The sequence below is a fragment of the Anopheles maculipalpis genome, chromosome 2RL (genome assembly GCF_943734695.1).
Source record: "Anopheles maculipalpis chromosome 2RL, idAnoMacuDA_375_x, whole genome shotgun sequence".
Lineage (NCBI taxonomy): Eukaryota > Metazoa > Arthropoda > Insecta > Diptera > Culicidae > Anopheles > Anopheles maculipalpis.
In genome coordinates, this window is record NC_064871.1 from 86818410 (window position 1) to 86835133 (window position 16724).

Consider the following 16724-nt stretch of genomic DNA (forward strand, 5'->3'; position numbering starts at 1 on the left):
ATCTGTTGTCCCAGCACAGTGCACAGTGCGGTGGTTTCCCACGAAATCGGCATTCATACTAACGTGCCTGTTCCGAAATGGACGACCATGAGAGTTATTTTCCGTCGGCAAAAGGACAGCTTATGAGTCGTGAAAATGCATCGCTTATTAATTAGTGGCTTTTGCAGTGACTGTGACAAGATTTTCTTTCATCCTTTCTCCGGTTGCCACCGTCATTTTGGGTGCGCTGACAGATGACGACTGCGTCTGGCTCTGCAACCAGTGGTGATTTTCGTCTCCAGCTGATAATTTTGTGCAAACCCGATACCCAGAGATCAAAACTGGGGTTGTTTGTTGCGCTTAAATCGTGCGACATCATCGTCATCAATGCGGCATTCATCATTCGGTAGCTGAAAGCTAGAACTCCAAAGGAGGCAATTTGTTGGATTGATGCTTTCGCCGGTGCTGCCGCCACTGACAGGAGCTTATGTTCAAAGAAGCTCAGTGAAGCAATGTGGGATGGACAGAAGGGGGTTAAATTGAGATGTCGTGACACTCGGTTGCTCTATGACAGTAGAAAGAAGTTGATGGAAGGCCATCATTTGTAATTGATAAGTTATGGAGTAGTAATTGTAATTGTAATTCCTATTCCATCATGCTTTAACTCTTTCTATGTCCTTCAATTTCTTAGCACTTTCTCTTGATTTTGACAGCACAGTCAGGTCTAAGGAACTGGTCGAATGATACTCGATGAAGGGGACTTGTCGTAAGAGACTTGTCGAAGGATAGGTTTGTGTGTTAATTAAGGATCTTTCGACAGGGAACTTGATCTTTGATGTCCTACATACCACTCACAGTCTAGTGGCGTCGTCTGCGAGAACGCTTTAGAGTAATACTCAATTAGAAGAATGAAATTGAAGTGTATTAAGTTTAAACAGCAAATTCTATTCCTGGTACAATGATGCACCGCAAGTCTCGCATTAATAAAAGACATAAATAATTGCGTTCATGGCAATACAATTCAGCAGAAGAGATGTTCCTTTCCGGGCAGTTCATCCGTTTTTCCTTTTTATCGCTAGTACGCTGTAAATGCATCACTTCCCATTAATCCGATGTACTACTTCGTCCGAGTGAATCGTTTGTTTTTGCTCTTTTTGTGAGTGCAACGCTTACGCCATCCCTCAGGGCTAGTGGTTGTGTTCTTTGGATGCATTAACCAAATGGCAGCGATCATTCCGGCTGATAGTGCAATCAGAGCTAAATGCATCACCGCAGTCTTGCGCTGCATTAACGATACTCGGGAATGGTTGTCCTTCGGCTTAGAAGCTCACCCCGACTGATTGTGGAGAGTTAACTTCATTGGTTTGTCTGGGCGGCTCACTATTGTGCTCCCTTATCAAACCAATTTTCCATCTGCTTTCTTCCATTGGCTGTTTTTTTGTTCTTCCATCCGATCAACCACCGTGACGTATCATTATCTATCACATTTTATTTTCACCAAACTCGCTCGCCGTACTCTCGTTCCTTCGGTTGCTAAAATGTGAGAGCCCTGCTTCCACCGGGCGAACCTTGAGTGGTCAATGTGGCTGATGAAACGCATCGGACGCCACCATTCCCGGATACGGAGAGGTCAGGCTAGCACCGAAAGCACCAAAAGCAATCGAGTGAAAAGTTTTCCACTTTCAGCAAAATTACTTAAGCGAAAAACTTCACTCCGTGGCCCGTGGTGTGCTTCCACGCCGCTTTTCAACGAACATCATCAGTTCGTGTGTCCTTCTTAGCGCACACTCACATGCACACAGGCAAACAGGGATGCAGGGTCGTTTGTTTCGCGGCGTTGTCGTCGGCTGACGATGGGATGGGGGGTTTTAGCTCGTTCGAGCGTAAAGTGGACAATAAAAATGACAAATTTAGATACCGGCGTCGATGTCTAAATCTTCGCAAGCAGCGAATGGCAAGAAACGCAAGCGAGCGCAGGATTTAGCTTTGAGGGACAAGCATGTTTCTGGGACTGACGATCTGGGGAATGGCGATTTCTTGGCCACGATGAGGTTTGGTCACGTTCGAACGATCCTCCTCGATGTGCTTCGGCTGCGAAGAGAATGCAGAGTAATGACCTAGGTGGTGTCCCATTCGCTCGCCCGGTGAGGACGACGCCGACGAAGGCGATGATGATGATGAATCAATAATCAAAGGGATCAATGAAGATGAAAAACGTAATAGTGATATTTTATGCGCCACCATCCATCAGCACAGCGCCTTGGTAGGTACCCTTTTTGATATAAAAGGGTGCAACGAAAGGGCGATAATGTTGAGTAACTTTTTGGATATCGGTCAAGTAGAACCGTTTGACAACGGTGTACATTCTCCGTCGCCCGGGTAAACTGTTTTTATGTCGCGAATTATTCATGTTTATCCCCTTTTCCCTATGACTTCATCGAGTGATGATCATTCGTAGGTGATTTATTGGCAATGGAGGCGTTGTTAAAGTTTTTCTTGTGACAATTGTTGTTTACAACTTTTTTATTGTTTATTTTATTTGCTTGAAATTGAATAATAAAGCGACAATAGGACATAATTGTGTGTCTTACGTTTTCCTCTTTAGTTAGAGCAGGCATTCTTTGGATATCGGATATTCTGGGTTACTGTAATGTAACAGGTAACATTTTGGTTTCTAAAAAGTTTAAAATTTTCTACTAGGAAAATGATGTGTTTTATCAAGTGGTGGCAGATCGAAACTCTATTGGGATCCCCCTGACCGGTTAAGCTCCCCTAACGGGGATGGCCTCTGGCGGTAGCCTTGTGCCTTATATTGTTGATCAAGGGACCACATTTTCCCGTAAGAATAAAGTGTCTTTTTGCACACGGGACCAGATAAGATTTCCGCGCTATCTTCATTCCCGCCACACGCCTCCACGTGAAAGCGTGTGATCTTTTTGCACTATAGGTTAGGTGCGATCAAAATAGTTTATAGTGGAATGATCCTGAATTTACTGATTATTTCGACCAAAAGTATGTTAAATCAATGGTTTAATGACAATATGTTTTGTATGAACTAATATATTGAAAACTTCAAATACATTTCGGACTTCAATTGGTTTTTATTCCAAAAACTTGTACGGTCAAAAAATGACTGTAAGTTTTTTGTATCAGCCCATAGTGCAAAATGTCACAGACGCTCCTGAAAATTTGACACATCCCAGTTGCGATTTTTTTTTGCAGTGGTGTGTAGTGTAGTGTTGTGGTAGTTATTTTCATTAAAAGTTTTGATAATTTGTAGATAATCTTAGTTTAATTTAGTTAATGGTGTTTTAATGTGATGTCATAGAAGGCAGTAAGTGATTGATTCGTGATATGTGCTTTAAAATGAAGATGCTTTGTTGGAGTACACCAGCGCTTCGGTAAGTAAACATAACCTTAACGGAGCGTCGTGAAGGGGTTTGTAGGTAATGCAACTAATTTTAATTTTACATTTGTTTCACGTAATGAACTATATTCTGGCCGTTCGTCACCGAAAAGCTGTACAGGAATTTTACCGCGGATGTGAAGTGAAATGGTTGCAAGCTGATGTTACCTGCACAGCAGTGGCATGGTGGTCGGATCTTGCTATTTAAGGTGAGTGTTCTTAGTATAGTATAGTATCTTATACCTGGGGTCGGTAGTTGTAGCTGACTGAACTGATTGCAGAAGGATATTTTGAGAGGGCACTCCTCTGTATACTGGCATAAAAACCCCACAATCCCACCGTGTAACAACTATTGCGCTTTATTACCTACCTTTATAAAATGGGATCGTTAGACCAAACTCACCAAAATATTGCCATCCAAGCGGTAGAAAAAAAAGGTAACCGATCACACAATTCTCCATACACAATGACGCCCCTCATCAAACTTTCAAACACGCGCGTAATGGATGTTATTAATTCTCGGGGTCCAATCTTCGCGCCAACTATTTAACTCTAATCCCCCGCACGGGTTCCGCTCGGTCAATGACGGTCAATCCACCAGCGATAGATCAAACCGGATGTTGACGAGTTCGCTCAATCCGGTCAGTTTACCGGTTCGGGTCGACGTATCGGTGCACCGGCATCACGTTTAATGGTTGCTCACACGAGCGATTGAAGTTTATATTGTCATAACCGATAGCTTCTACGTTGTCTCCGGGGTTTCGTCTGTTGGGAAGCTGTGGGAGGGGGAGAACCAGAACCTGAGCACACCTACACATCCACCTCCCGGTTAGTTTATGTAGCTGACCGAGTTTCCCACATCCACAATACAAATGATCGCACCGAACGTTGCCGCTGTTGCTGTGTTGTGCCCAGGAAATTAGGAAAACGGAAGCCGCGCCGGCAGTCGGAGGTGTTACGCGTCGGTGCGCCATCGCCATCGCTGGAATATTAATGGTCAGCATATAAACCCTGCAGGGGCTGTGATATATTGAAGCCATCAAAAAATTCATCCACATCTCCTCGGGAAGTAGTCAATTCGTCTTGCCCTGTCATACGTTCGACGCGGGTTAGGCATGGATGATGGAGCATGGCGTTGGATGCCGGGTGGGAAGGAAACAACCGGAACGGTGTCGCTACTGATGGCACCGAATGGTTTGATTTTCATCCCTTCCAAGCCTCCTCGTCCATATTCCATTTCATGTTTCGGGTAGCCGGAAATCAGTGACCGATTCTGGTGTGTTTCATTTTTTTCTTCTTCTTTATGCTGCTTGTTTTGTGTGCGTATATAAAGAAGACATCAATTGTGGGCATCAGCCTCACCTCAGGGGGAGCCTCATGCTGATGATGATGTTGTTACTGCGGACATGTTGCCTCATGGTGGTGGCTTGTGGGATTTCTCTTCCCGTTGACCACCTTGTTTGGTATTCGCCGCAGAAGTGCCTCAGTAATTCCACATAGAAAAAGTGGGTAAGCTCCAACATATCTATATGAAAGGAAAAACGCATGGTTGTGTTTCTTAATATTAAAGCGGTCAAGAGGGAAAGAGAAAGAGAGAGTGAAGGGAAATACTTCCCCCAACTCGGTGAGGGCTAAGCATCACATTTATCCGTTCCGCTATTTGGCACGCATTCCTGATGGATTGGTTTATTATTTTACATTCAGTCCCTGATGGTGTCCCTCGCCGGTCCCGGACAGTTTCGACTCGTCGTCATAAATCGTCGGCAAAAATCAACAGAGAAGTAATTTGTCATCCACCGATGCATGACAACGGAACGATTCTGCGAGATTCAGAGATGGAAAAATTCACAACACCACCATTCGGGACCGGGTGGAGATCACCGCCACATCAAGCAGGGAAGAATTTTGGTGTTTTTGGTTTGAAATCCCGGAAAATGATATTGGTGCTATTGATGGACACAGATAGTCTCCCATCGGTCAGCTAGTTAAGAATTCGATGATATCATCAATTCGTGCATTAGGTGGGTGCTATCGGGTGATTTGTTGCCTTGGCTGTGTGGGATGGAGTCGGTTCCGTCAACCCTACTGATATCATTCAATTGCCTTAAAGCTACCACGCTTTGACGTGCGTTATAATGAAACAGATTCGATTAGGCGGGCTTGGGGACCGGGCCGTACATTAAAGAGCCCAACGTGTCGGTTTCGTTTGATCTGTCACCAGCGACTGTCGGTTCGGTTGATAATAAATGATACTTTAGTGATAACCTGGTCGTAAAAGGCGGTGTGAGATAAGATCTGATTGTTAGTGGCGGTAACAGTAGCATTTGAATTTAATGTCGGGATTGGATGTTGTTTATGTTTTTATAACAGGGTGTGAGGCTCATGTTTTGCTGTTCATTGACAGCTTTAAAGCTAATAAAAATCATTCACTTGTTCAATGGATTATCTGTATTGTGTGATGAATGGTCCGACACGCTTGTGAAGAAGTATCGATAGTAATAATTTAATCCGAAATGTCTTTAATTTTATATTGTCCTTAGGACTGATATGATGAATCATTAAGCAATGACCGACCAGCAATTCAAGGAAATCTGATGTGTAATGAATATTTTCTGTAATGAAGGCACAACAGCTTCGAGCTTTTGGGTTGTCATTACTGACTTCCATGACTTGATCATACATCTATCCGAGGAGTTACATCTCCGTGCAGGGAGACCACCTGGATGGGATGCGATAAACGTCTCTACCACGAAAGTATGCACAATACTCTGGATGTAAATGATCATATGATTAACTCGGCCATTCATGCGAATGCCATAACTTCATCTCGACTTGAATCTACCACGCCTCCTCTGCCCTTATAGACGGCCGAAAAGGTTTATACGGGTAGGGACAACTGGTGTCGTTCTAATGACGTGATCAGCACTCCGGGCGCCTGGTTCGGCTAACTCGCTGCACGATGATGAGTGCGGCTTGAAGAGCTCGTCATAGTAGCGACTTCGCTAGCTCCCTTGATCGTTCATGCCTCAGAGGCGTATATTCTGTAAAATCCTAGCTATAGTGAGCAATCACATTTCGCAATGGTGAGGCAAAAAAGGCAGAAAAATCTCACCGTTCTACAGAACTCACTACAGAACTTCCTGTTCACCATAGATAGAAATGATATTTTCTTGCCATTAAACACATCCCAGCAAACAAAATCTCACTACTCACTATAGTGAGAAGTGTCTATTCACTCAAGCAAGTATTCGCACTGCTCTTGTTTGTAATTGATGCTTTTTTTAAACAAAAACTACACGAACCATACAGTCCGTTCATTTCAATCATCACAAAGGCAAAAGAGTCGATTATTTTCCAAATGCTTCGAGAAATGTAAAATTATGATTATTTCCGGGAAAGCTACGCCAGTCCAGCTCAGGTGATGGTAACAACCAGTCGGGTTTGTGAAACGCAGACAAAAACGAGAAATGTGCTTATTTTCTTAGGAAACTTCCCACACCATACCGAGCGACCGAAGAACGCGTCCCATACAAAGTCACCGCGCGCTGACCAAGAATTGAAGGATAATAACAAGTTAGACAAATACTAATTGCTACAGAACTGATGGCGGCGACATGGTAAGCTGACGGCCGGTTGACAACCATTGGCAAAATGTTTGGCCCACCAAGTTGGATCCGTAATTACTTCCTCCCAAGTTTTTTTCCCCCAGTTCTTTCCCCCGTCCGCCTTCTGCTGGCTTGTGGTGTTTGGTTGACTTTGTTGTCACACAGGGACACACACATACACACAAACGCTTTTTCCGAAAATTGCAACTAATTGCGAAACGAAGCGGAAGCAAAGGAACAAATTTGAATAATGAAGAAAATGGTACGGTAGAGTTTATCGGGCAGCTTCGGGAATGTTGGGAGAGAAATAATTTGCTCTGTCGCCGAGAGGTCCTGGTAGGGGAGTGAGCGAAGAACGCGAGTTTGCCATTAAGCTGGAATCCATTGCGTTTTTCTTTGTGAGGACAAAACGGTGGATGGAGAAGTTGCTCCACCATGAAGGGGACAAACTACTTGTCGCCAGTCAGTACAACAACGGTCGCTTCAATTACGGGTTCGATCTTTGAGGGCTTCCGCGCTGCTTACGCCATCTACCGGTGAGAAAAGGACAAGTTTTCACCGGTCATTTGACAAATGCTAAAATCGTTCCAGCTGGCACACACAGGTGCAATAGCGCATTCCGACAGTAGTCAAACTTTTGTTTGGAAAATTGGAGAGAAATAAAGAGAAAGAAAAAAAAAACACAGCTCAACGAACGAATTATAGCTAAAGCGGGCTTTTTTTAGCCCAAAAAAAAGGGACAATCGAAGCACCGGAAGCACGGCATCCTGCCATCCGCTAACGAATTTGGCTTTGTCAGCTATCCGAGTGGGAACTTTTTGGGGGTCCAAGAAAAAAAAGATTAAAAAGAGTAGAAAAATAAAATGCAGCAACACGCAAATGCATTCGAATTTGCTAACAACGCGGTGTTGGTTTGCCCCGTTTTCTCTTCCCTTGCACTCCTGATGCTTCCTGATGGGGATGGCGAATTTTCGCTCGTGAGTTTTGTCTCAAGGACCTCATTATAATTTTTGTGCACTATTGTCAAAGCAAAGCGAGCGGACGAACGAGAGCTTGCTCTGGTGGAAGATGGTTCCAAATTTCCGGTCCCGGTTTGGTTGTATTTCCTTCAACTTGGCTTGCTTGTCTATTTCCACTGCTACGCTAGAGCTGTGAATGTCGAATTTTCCGGCAATGTGCTATTTTTTGTTGTTTTGTTTCCCTCACTCAAAGTGCTTTCCCCCACCGTAAGAAGATTGTAGACGGCCCAAAGGGGAGGATGCATGGGAGAGACAAGTCTTACGGAAGGAAATGCTGTTTCGGTTACGGGAAATGTAATCGTGCAGTGTACTGTTTGCGAAATTTTCTCACCATTCTTTCACTCATTTCCCATTTTCTTGCTGTGCTGTGCTACTCATCATGCCGGCTTTCTGTGTACTATCGGCTCCATATTTTTGTCAACAAACTCAAGAAGCCTGCCCCGGATCGTTGGTGCAAGCATTCCTTAGCAGGAGTTTTCGCGGTAGCCGCCTCAAAAGCGCACACACACAAACGTTGACAATTCAATGAGAAAAGCTAGTGACAAAATCGGTGGGCGCCTTTCGTCTGGTTTCTTCAAGCGTGGGGTTTTGGGGGAAAAAGTTGAGCTTACAGACAAACACAAGTCTTTGCCGAAGAGTTTCGCTTGGTTTGTGTGTGCTTTATCTCATCTGTACTCGAATATTGGTACGTTGCTGAGGGGTGTTTCTTTTTTGTTGGTGTTTCGTTTTATTACTTTACGGCACAAAAAGCTGCACTGTGTGCGTCTTGCGTTGTCGACTACGACGTGTTCTTCTTTATTTCGGGAGTTTATGTTTTTTGGCAGCAGGACACACCATTCCTTGCAGTTGTGAGCAAGTACAGAAAGTAGATTGTAAAATGAAAATGAGGTGGTACATGTCGATACTCAGTCGAATGATTGTGCAGAGGATATGCATCGTTACGCGATGCGAAGTGTGTGTGTGTGGAGTTGCATGCAGATAAAAGCAGGATGCGAAACGGGTTGATTTAATGAGATAGTTTTCAGTAAGTAGGGCGTGTTTATCCGCTTGTAGTTTTGTTGGCTTTTAGTACTTTTAAGCTGGCGAAAGGAAAAAAAAACTATTCGTTTATTTATAATTAATTATGATGGTCCAAGGAAAAAAAATCTTGATGTAAAAATTAGGGGAAAAATAAATAAAATACTTTGCTACTATCTAATTCCACTTCTACAACGTGTCTGAGAGCACATGATCGTATTAAAATCTCACATCTCACTATAGCAAGCAGTCACTTCTCACTATAGTGATGATAACAACAAAATCAAAATCAGGAACAAAATCTCTCCCACAGAAGCACATGCTCATTATAGTGAGGAGTGAGATATTCTTCCTTGAGTAAGATTTTTTCAGCCAGCCGAAACTTACTTCTCTCTTTAGTGAGGATTGCCTGCGCACTATAGTGAGAAGTTAGTTTTTTTTGTTGGGTTGTTTCTACTCACAAAAACTCACTCTGCTCATTCAAAAACTTTTCTTTATTTATAGACGCTTTTAGCCTCTGAGACTACGTTCGCCTCTCCTAAGGAGCATTTCCCACCAAGCATAATATTATATCTCACTATAGTCAGAAGTGTTAGCTGACTAGAGTGGGAATTTACAAATATAAAATTTTCAAAGTAGTTGGATTATTATGTAGAATGCAGGTCTGTCTATATCATAGGACCTTAACAAATAAGAATTTTAAGACTGAAGAAAAAAAATCTAGGAATAAAACTTTTTTTTCTTAATGCCGTGTATTGTATAAGATCCTTTCTGATATCTTTTTACTTTTGCTTACTTAAACCAGAAACATGTGTAGGTACATGTATACCAAAATAACACTACTGTCCCAAAGCTCACTCCCTGAACGTCGTTGGCGATGATAAAGCAGAACAACAACATCCAATCTAATTTTCATCCCCGGCCTCACAACTGTCAACTGACTGTTTTTTGTTTGTTTTGTCTGCTTGTTCGCCAGCATGAGAAGCTAACTCACCTTGTACGCCATCGCGCGTAAGTAATACGTCACGTCCAGCGAGCATAACTTCCCCGACAGGATTTACAAGGAAAAATCGAGGTCAAGAAAAACAAAAAAAGGGTGCAAAACTCCCCGGAGTCACTCAGCAAGTGCAAATGAAACGAATAAACCGAATCATCTTCTGATCTCCGGTCGGGTTGACTGGCTAGCTGGCTGACTTTCTGGTGCCTTTACGACGGGGCGGTTGGCTCGTAAAAAAAAAGGCCGGGCTGGTAGAAATTAATTTTAATTCATAAGAATTATATTTTCACCTTTGCCGGGCCAAACTACACCCGGGACAGACAGCTAGACAGAAGCAGAAGCCCCTTTCTCCCTTAGAGATTCGGGCAGCAATCCATCCTCGAGATACGCTAGGGACGCATCTCGCTTGCGATGGTACGGATGAGAAAGATATGCGCCGTTTTGGAGGATAAATCTATTGCATTCGGCACGGTGAAAAGGGTCAGGCAGGTTTTCATGTCCGATGCCACCAGAGACACGGTTGACAAGTGACGGCTGTGTCAGGCCGGTAAAAGCCAGTGCACTGGTCTTACCCAGAAGAGGACCGGTTGCGCAATTATGATACTTAATCCTACCGCAAACAGGGGTTTGCTGTTGGCTTTAGGGTGTAGGGTGACATTGTTTGGGTATCTTCTTTCAATTATGGTGCTTTTGTGCTTTGGTGGAGGAAATGAAGTCATGGGTATTTTCTTTCAGTTGCATTTGAAATGATTTTTCGTTCATAGGAATGTTTTTTTCTATGTGAAATGTTCGCTTTTTATATTTTTTACTTTGTCAACATCAACCAGATACACTGCAGAAGCTACAAAATTGATGCCTTGAATATCGTCCTTAACGACGCTCAAGATATTCTCCACAGTCGCTCATAATCGATTGCATGAAAAATTGAATACCCAACTCTTGACAGAAAACTCATGCCGAGAATCAAGTGCGAACCACTTACCGGTGTTAGAGATTCATACACCACAAAAGAAAAATCCTTTCGAAATAGCTGCCCTCCCCAAAAAAAACACTTTTTCCCGGGATAGAGCCACCAAAAATTTCACACAATCTCGCAAGATACACATCTTCCAACCAGCAAAACGAAATCATTTCATGCCCTCTGGGTTAAAGCCGTGTTCACCTTCATCATGCAATTTAGTCCGTCAGGTCGTTTTGTTCATTGTGTGTGTGTGTGTGCAGGGGGAAAAGTCGAGTCAAATGGTTTCGTCTTCCCCACCACAACGAACCTGGGGAAGAACAATGGTAAGAGATCACATTTTTCGGTGCCCCCCGAATGTCAAAGAGGAAAAACTTTGAATAAACAATTTGCATACATTTTGTAAGTTTGTGCTCTAGAAGCAGTGAAGGCGAGCGAATCCTTGCCGGTGAGCGCTCGGTTCCGGTGGAAAAGCCGGCCGGAAGCAAAAGCATTTTCTCGCTTTGTTTCCCTCGGCATGGGGGTTTGGAATTAGCGTTGCTTGGGTTTTTGTGTTGTTGTTTGCTTTGTAGTGCTGTAGTGATAGACGAACGGGTACTGGACACAATGAGGCTCTGGTGAGTTAAGAAGGACAAAAGTTTTGTAGTTTTTTTTTCTATCTGAAGTGTTATAGCGTGTTGTAGTAAGTTGAAGCAATTCTTTAGAATGTGTTAGACATCAGTAGACCTTTTATGAGTTAGGAATAATAAACATCCCTCGGAGTTAGAACAGCTTTTAGTTATCTATAAAATAAGTTAGCAAAAACCGGAGACGCACAATTTTTCTTCGTCATTTCTCTCTAGCTAAGCTACAAAAATATCTTTCTGCTCAGCATCTTTTCGGCTCTACGTACACACTGTGCTCCCCCCTAGACACACGTTGCCAACGCGCGGAATAAACATGTCACGGCACTAGACAGCCCGACCGAGCGCGCTTTATCCAGGCCACGTCTCCATTTTGCGGTGTGGCAATCTTCTTAAAATTCGATACACTCGAGAATTAAATGAAGTGCGTGAATTCCGATTGTGTGTCAGGTCCGATTAGGATGTGGCATTGTCGAGCGCGGGAATGCGATACACAGGGCGCCGTGAAAGTAAACACACGCACGCACGTATAAGATGATCAGACTGGCACTTTCTGTTGATGGTTTCGCTGTGTGTGTGCGTGCGAAATGTCTGTGCACTAGCAGCAAGTGGAAGTTCATCTTCAATCTATCCAACCACCAGGCGTCTCCATTTCCCCTGTGACCCCTAACGCGATGGAGACGCCTGGTGGTGGTGTGTGTCACAAAATGTTGCTTATTTCCAAAATGCTCTCTATTGTTATTCTTTGTGATTTCAATTTGAATAATATTATATTTCTGTCGATGTCGTTTTGTCGCCAAATGTCGCACCAATCCGACGCACTTCGCGGGTTGAAACGGGAAGTGTTGTTGGGTGTTTTTCTTCTTCGCTTTCCTTCCTTTTTTGCCTTCTATTTGCAATTCGCTATGACGATTCTTTGTCGACTGCGTGCGTGCAATTCTCGCTTCCCTTTCCCATTCTCTCTCTTTTTATTTTCACCACTTTTGCTTTTTTTGGCATTTATATTCCTCCACGGTTTCTGCACCGGAATGGTTCTTACCTCCGTAATGTTTTCTCCCATTACTCCATCCCCCTTGGGACTCGTTCGGTTTTCTTTTTGGGGGTAGGACGGTGGAAATCTTCATTCACTTTTCCCACCCGAGCGTGTCTGTTTTACGCGCAACTGGGGCGGCACACAAACACCCGACACACCGGGCTCACTTCTCACAGCGTATTTGGTCTATACGTATGCAAAAAAAGGAATATGAAACGTTCGCTCCCTAATCGTTCGGGTAGAAAGATTGGGCAGGCATTGCAGCGGCTTGTCGACTTGCCGACACGCACTGTTGTGCGGATTTGCAAAGCGGGAAGCGAATACGATGATTTCCCAGCTTACCACCCAACAGGGCAGGGATAAGTGCGATTGATAGCGCGGGTAGCGGGGAAGGGGGATGAAATGGGAAATTTATGCTGATTTTATGTAATTGTTAATTTGGGTAAACATATTGAAAAATCGCCTAGAAATCGAGAAACAACCTGAGGGAGGATGATGATGGTGAGTGGAAGTTGTGGCTTTAGACCAGACGACGTGGTTCTGGCTTGTCAGTTGAGTTTTGTTTCAATTTTACGTTGGACACGACACCAAGCACTCTTGCCCTTATTACGCAGCACATGATGTTTGACTACGCAGCGCTTTTTTAGCGTAGTATTTGGTTAGGGTGGGTATTCAAGGAAGTAATTAGAGTGAAATTTTGGAGGAAAGTGAAGTGGACGATTTAAATGTGGCGGATCTAATTTCCCTTGCGGAAAGATAGTGTGGCTCGTAAATTGGAATAGGGAAGCAATTTTTTAGGTTGCTTTAGTTTAGTTCTTGAGACAGAATGCTGGTTTTTTGTGTAAAAGAAAATGTTTTTATTTTGTATAATGAAAATTGTTTTAAGAAGTTTTTTTTTGAATAATTTTATGTTTCATTTAGTTTAACAACCTTCTTAATTCGATAATTTATTGTAAAAAATTAGAGTTTTAAGTTGTAATAATAATGGTCTTCGCGGCTTTGTTAATCTCTTAAAGTTTAATTTACTTTAATCGTTTTCCTCACTGGAGGGTTTGATCATACTGTTGCCGCCGCCAACTCTAGCAAATGGCTCATCAGCTAGAGGTAATGGCAGTAAAAGGAAATACAAAACATTTCTCTCCAATGCTCCATTGCATTGTCGTACTGGGCATAACCGTCATTTCCCGGTCACGGTGGAGGAAAAAAAAGACATTCTCTCACTCGAAAAATCATGCTTCTGTGTGTTTTCAAGTTCAATTACGGCTGTCAAGTGTCTGTCGATGGTGCCGTCGATTCACCGCAACTCCTATACGCTGCTGTCGTAACCTTCCCGATGCCACCTTGTTTTTTGTTGTTGTTGCCTTCTTTTGTCCCCTAGCCACGAGAAGCCGTACATGCGAGAGTATTGCCTTTGACCCGGCAAAGAGTCCGTGCAGAGTTAACGGCTGAGCTGTACAGTGTCGTCCTGCACCGTTTTCGTCATTTGGCACACCGTTTGGCACCCGGCCAGAAAGCGCCAAGCGCCAGACGGAAAATCCCAACAGAGTTGAAGGGAACCCGCCCCCCTGCACGGTTTGTCCGTCGCTTTCGTCCAGCTGCGTTAGTTTTTATCCCCGGTTTTTTTTTTCTTTTGGCGTTCCGCAAAGGTCCTGGCCAATATACACCATCAGCTCGGGATAGGAATGGACCGAAATTGTTTGATGCGTTGGGAAGGAGCCTGTCGAAGGGAAAGAGAGATGTTTAGTGGAGAGGGTTAAAGAACGGTACCTTTACGGACGACCACTGACATTTCCGGTACATGCGCACTGAAGATCCAGGATTCGGACACGAGAGTGCACGCTGTTCGGGTCCATCCCTCGAATGTCGACTAGCCCGGAGCAAGTGTTCTCTCTGGCGCTCTATGTCGACTGCGATGTTGTTGGGGAAGTAGCCTGTCCCTGCGGCAGATGATAAACATTGGCAGATTTGCTAAATTCCTTCAGAACGTGCAGGTCCTACAGCAACACCAACACTAGTGTCCGTTACATAATTTGGCGTGTGGTAGCCGGCGTCACTCTCTCACTCTCTTGGCGCTAATAAAGTGAGAGTAAGTTCAAGAAGTGGTGAATTGCTTGAAAGACTCATCTTCGGGCATACGTAGCTACGGGCCGGAGGCTGTCAATAATAACAACAATGCACGAAATCCCGGGGAAAAACAATGTTCGGCTTTTCGGACTGTCGGGGTCTGTTGGTGGTGAGTAATACGGTGCGATGGACAAATTCACCACTGCACCCCGAAGTAGTACCGCATTCGGATGCGGTACGCTGAATGATAATATTCAAAACATTGCTACACCAGATCACTATATCCGGACGTCCGCAAGGAGCGAGAGAGTTATTGGCGAGCGGATAACAGAGAATGTGGAGGATAGCCTTGGTAACGCATAGTAACGCTTGCTGGGTTCGGGATGGAAACGTAGCTACACAGCTGGCACATTAATGCAGTCAGCATCCTTCGTACACAGACAAAGCGTAGTAGTCTGATTGCAGATTCGGTGCGAATTGGACGTACGTTTGCATAACTTCGGGCGAGTGTGCGCGCGTGTTTTGTCAACGTATACCGTGGTGCAGTTCTCAACGGAATTTTAAGCAAGATTCGGTAATTCTTCTACTCGTATTGTGTGTGTGTGTTTGTGTGTCAGTTCAAAGCCACTTGATTGTAGAATAATTGTGAAAATAGTTTACGAATCGAAACACTTTTGAACCAACAGTGAGAAAAAGAAAATCTAAACGATAAAAATCCACAAAACGAACGAGTAAAATTTGAACCTACGAAATCACTGTTACCCCTTGGGCGTTCTCAAAGAAATGTAAAAGGGCTTCCACCATAGTGCGAGCAAAAAAAAAAAGCCCCAAACTTCTGACACTCCCAACCTTGAAACCCCCACGGTCGTGTGTAACCAAACTCGGAACAAATCTCTCCGGAGACTGGCAGGCACTTGCCCGGTAACAAGTTCGCGGCGAACTTTCTTTCGGGCGAAACGAGGGCTTGCGGCTTGTCCCCAACCGGTGTGCTGAAATTGATTTTTCTTGTTCAGCGAGCTCAAACACACATACAAACAGTACCAAACAGAAAAAAAGCCGGATCTGCTGATCTGCGTGTCGGTCGCCCAAGCGACCGGTTAGTTAATTCCCCCTGCGGCGAGTGTGGCGATGATCGTGACAGACAATATAGCAACATAACAAACCTGAGCTGCTCCCCGTAAACCGTGCTGTGTGTTTGAATGTGCCTGATTGTGGTAGCTTACACAGCTTTGGTGGGAAAGTTTCCTCGGGTGCTTTTTTTGTTGTTGTTTGCTATCTTCTGCCCATTCTCGACCGGCAGACTGATTTGATCGAAAGCAGCACACATTATACGTAGGTTTAGGTTTCTATAGCGTCCGGTAATTGTGCGCGTACGGGAAAGTTTTGCTCCCGGTGTTTACGTGTGGTACCAAAGTTACAACGGGGTAAATCCCGACGAGCACCAGTCAATCGTTCAAGTGTTCCAAAGCCTGCTCTTCTGCCAGCGGTTTAATTTTTTTGTGCGAACACAAATCTTAATCTCGAACTTAATCTAGCCGGCGCGTAGAACACAAGCTCGCACAGAAACACCGCAACAGCCTCCGGTAACTGTTGAACGAAGCAACCAGAGAGAGAGAATGAAAAACGGTTAAATCGTTTTATGTTTACGTCGGTTTCTGCTTTGATGCCCGCTGTGAATGTGGTGAAATTAGATTACCACCGCTTTGTTGCTTTCCTCTCTCCCCTTTCCCCTCCCCAACCGTATCTGATCTTCCGTGTGGGAGCTTTTGCTCACGTTGAAAAATGCGCCTGAAAGTAGGCAACTTCATGTAGCATGTCGTTTCCATTTCAGCAGCAGTGTTGCTTCCGGTGGATGTATTTACGCGTTTTTCGCAAGTCGGATCTTGCTGAAAGCGCTCTTCTATTTCCGGGGGAAGCAAGTATCCTAGCCTCCTCAGCAAAGCAAGAGCATCGGATTTTGAAAATAGGCATTTGGCTGAGGAGTGGTTTGTGCTTCTGTGAATAAGTGTGCATGATTTAGGTT

General features: G+C 44.1%; 1 protein-coding gene across 1 annotated transcript in view; it reads left to right on the plus strand.

Annotated features, from left to right (window-relative positions):
- Positions 1-2195: 2195 nt before the first annotated feature.
- The window catches only part of LOC126567956 (diacylglycerol lipase-beta-like), a 300577-nt gene continuing 286048 nt past the window's right edge, over positions 2196-16724 (plus strand). Inside the window, exon 1 of the mRNA XM_050224336.1 lies at positions 2196-2201. The gene's annotated coding sequence lies outside the window, so the exon portion shown is untranslated. The remainder of the gene's footprint in view (positions 2202-16724) is intronic.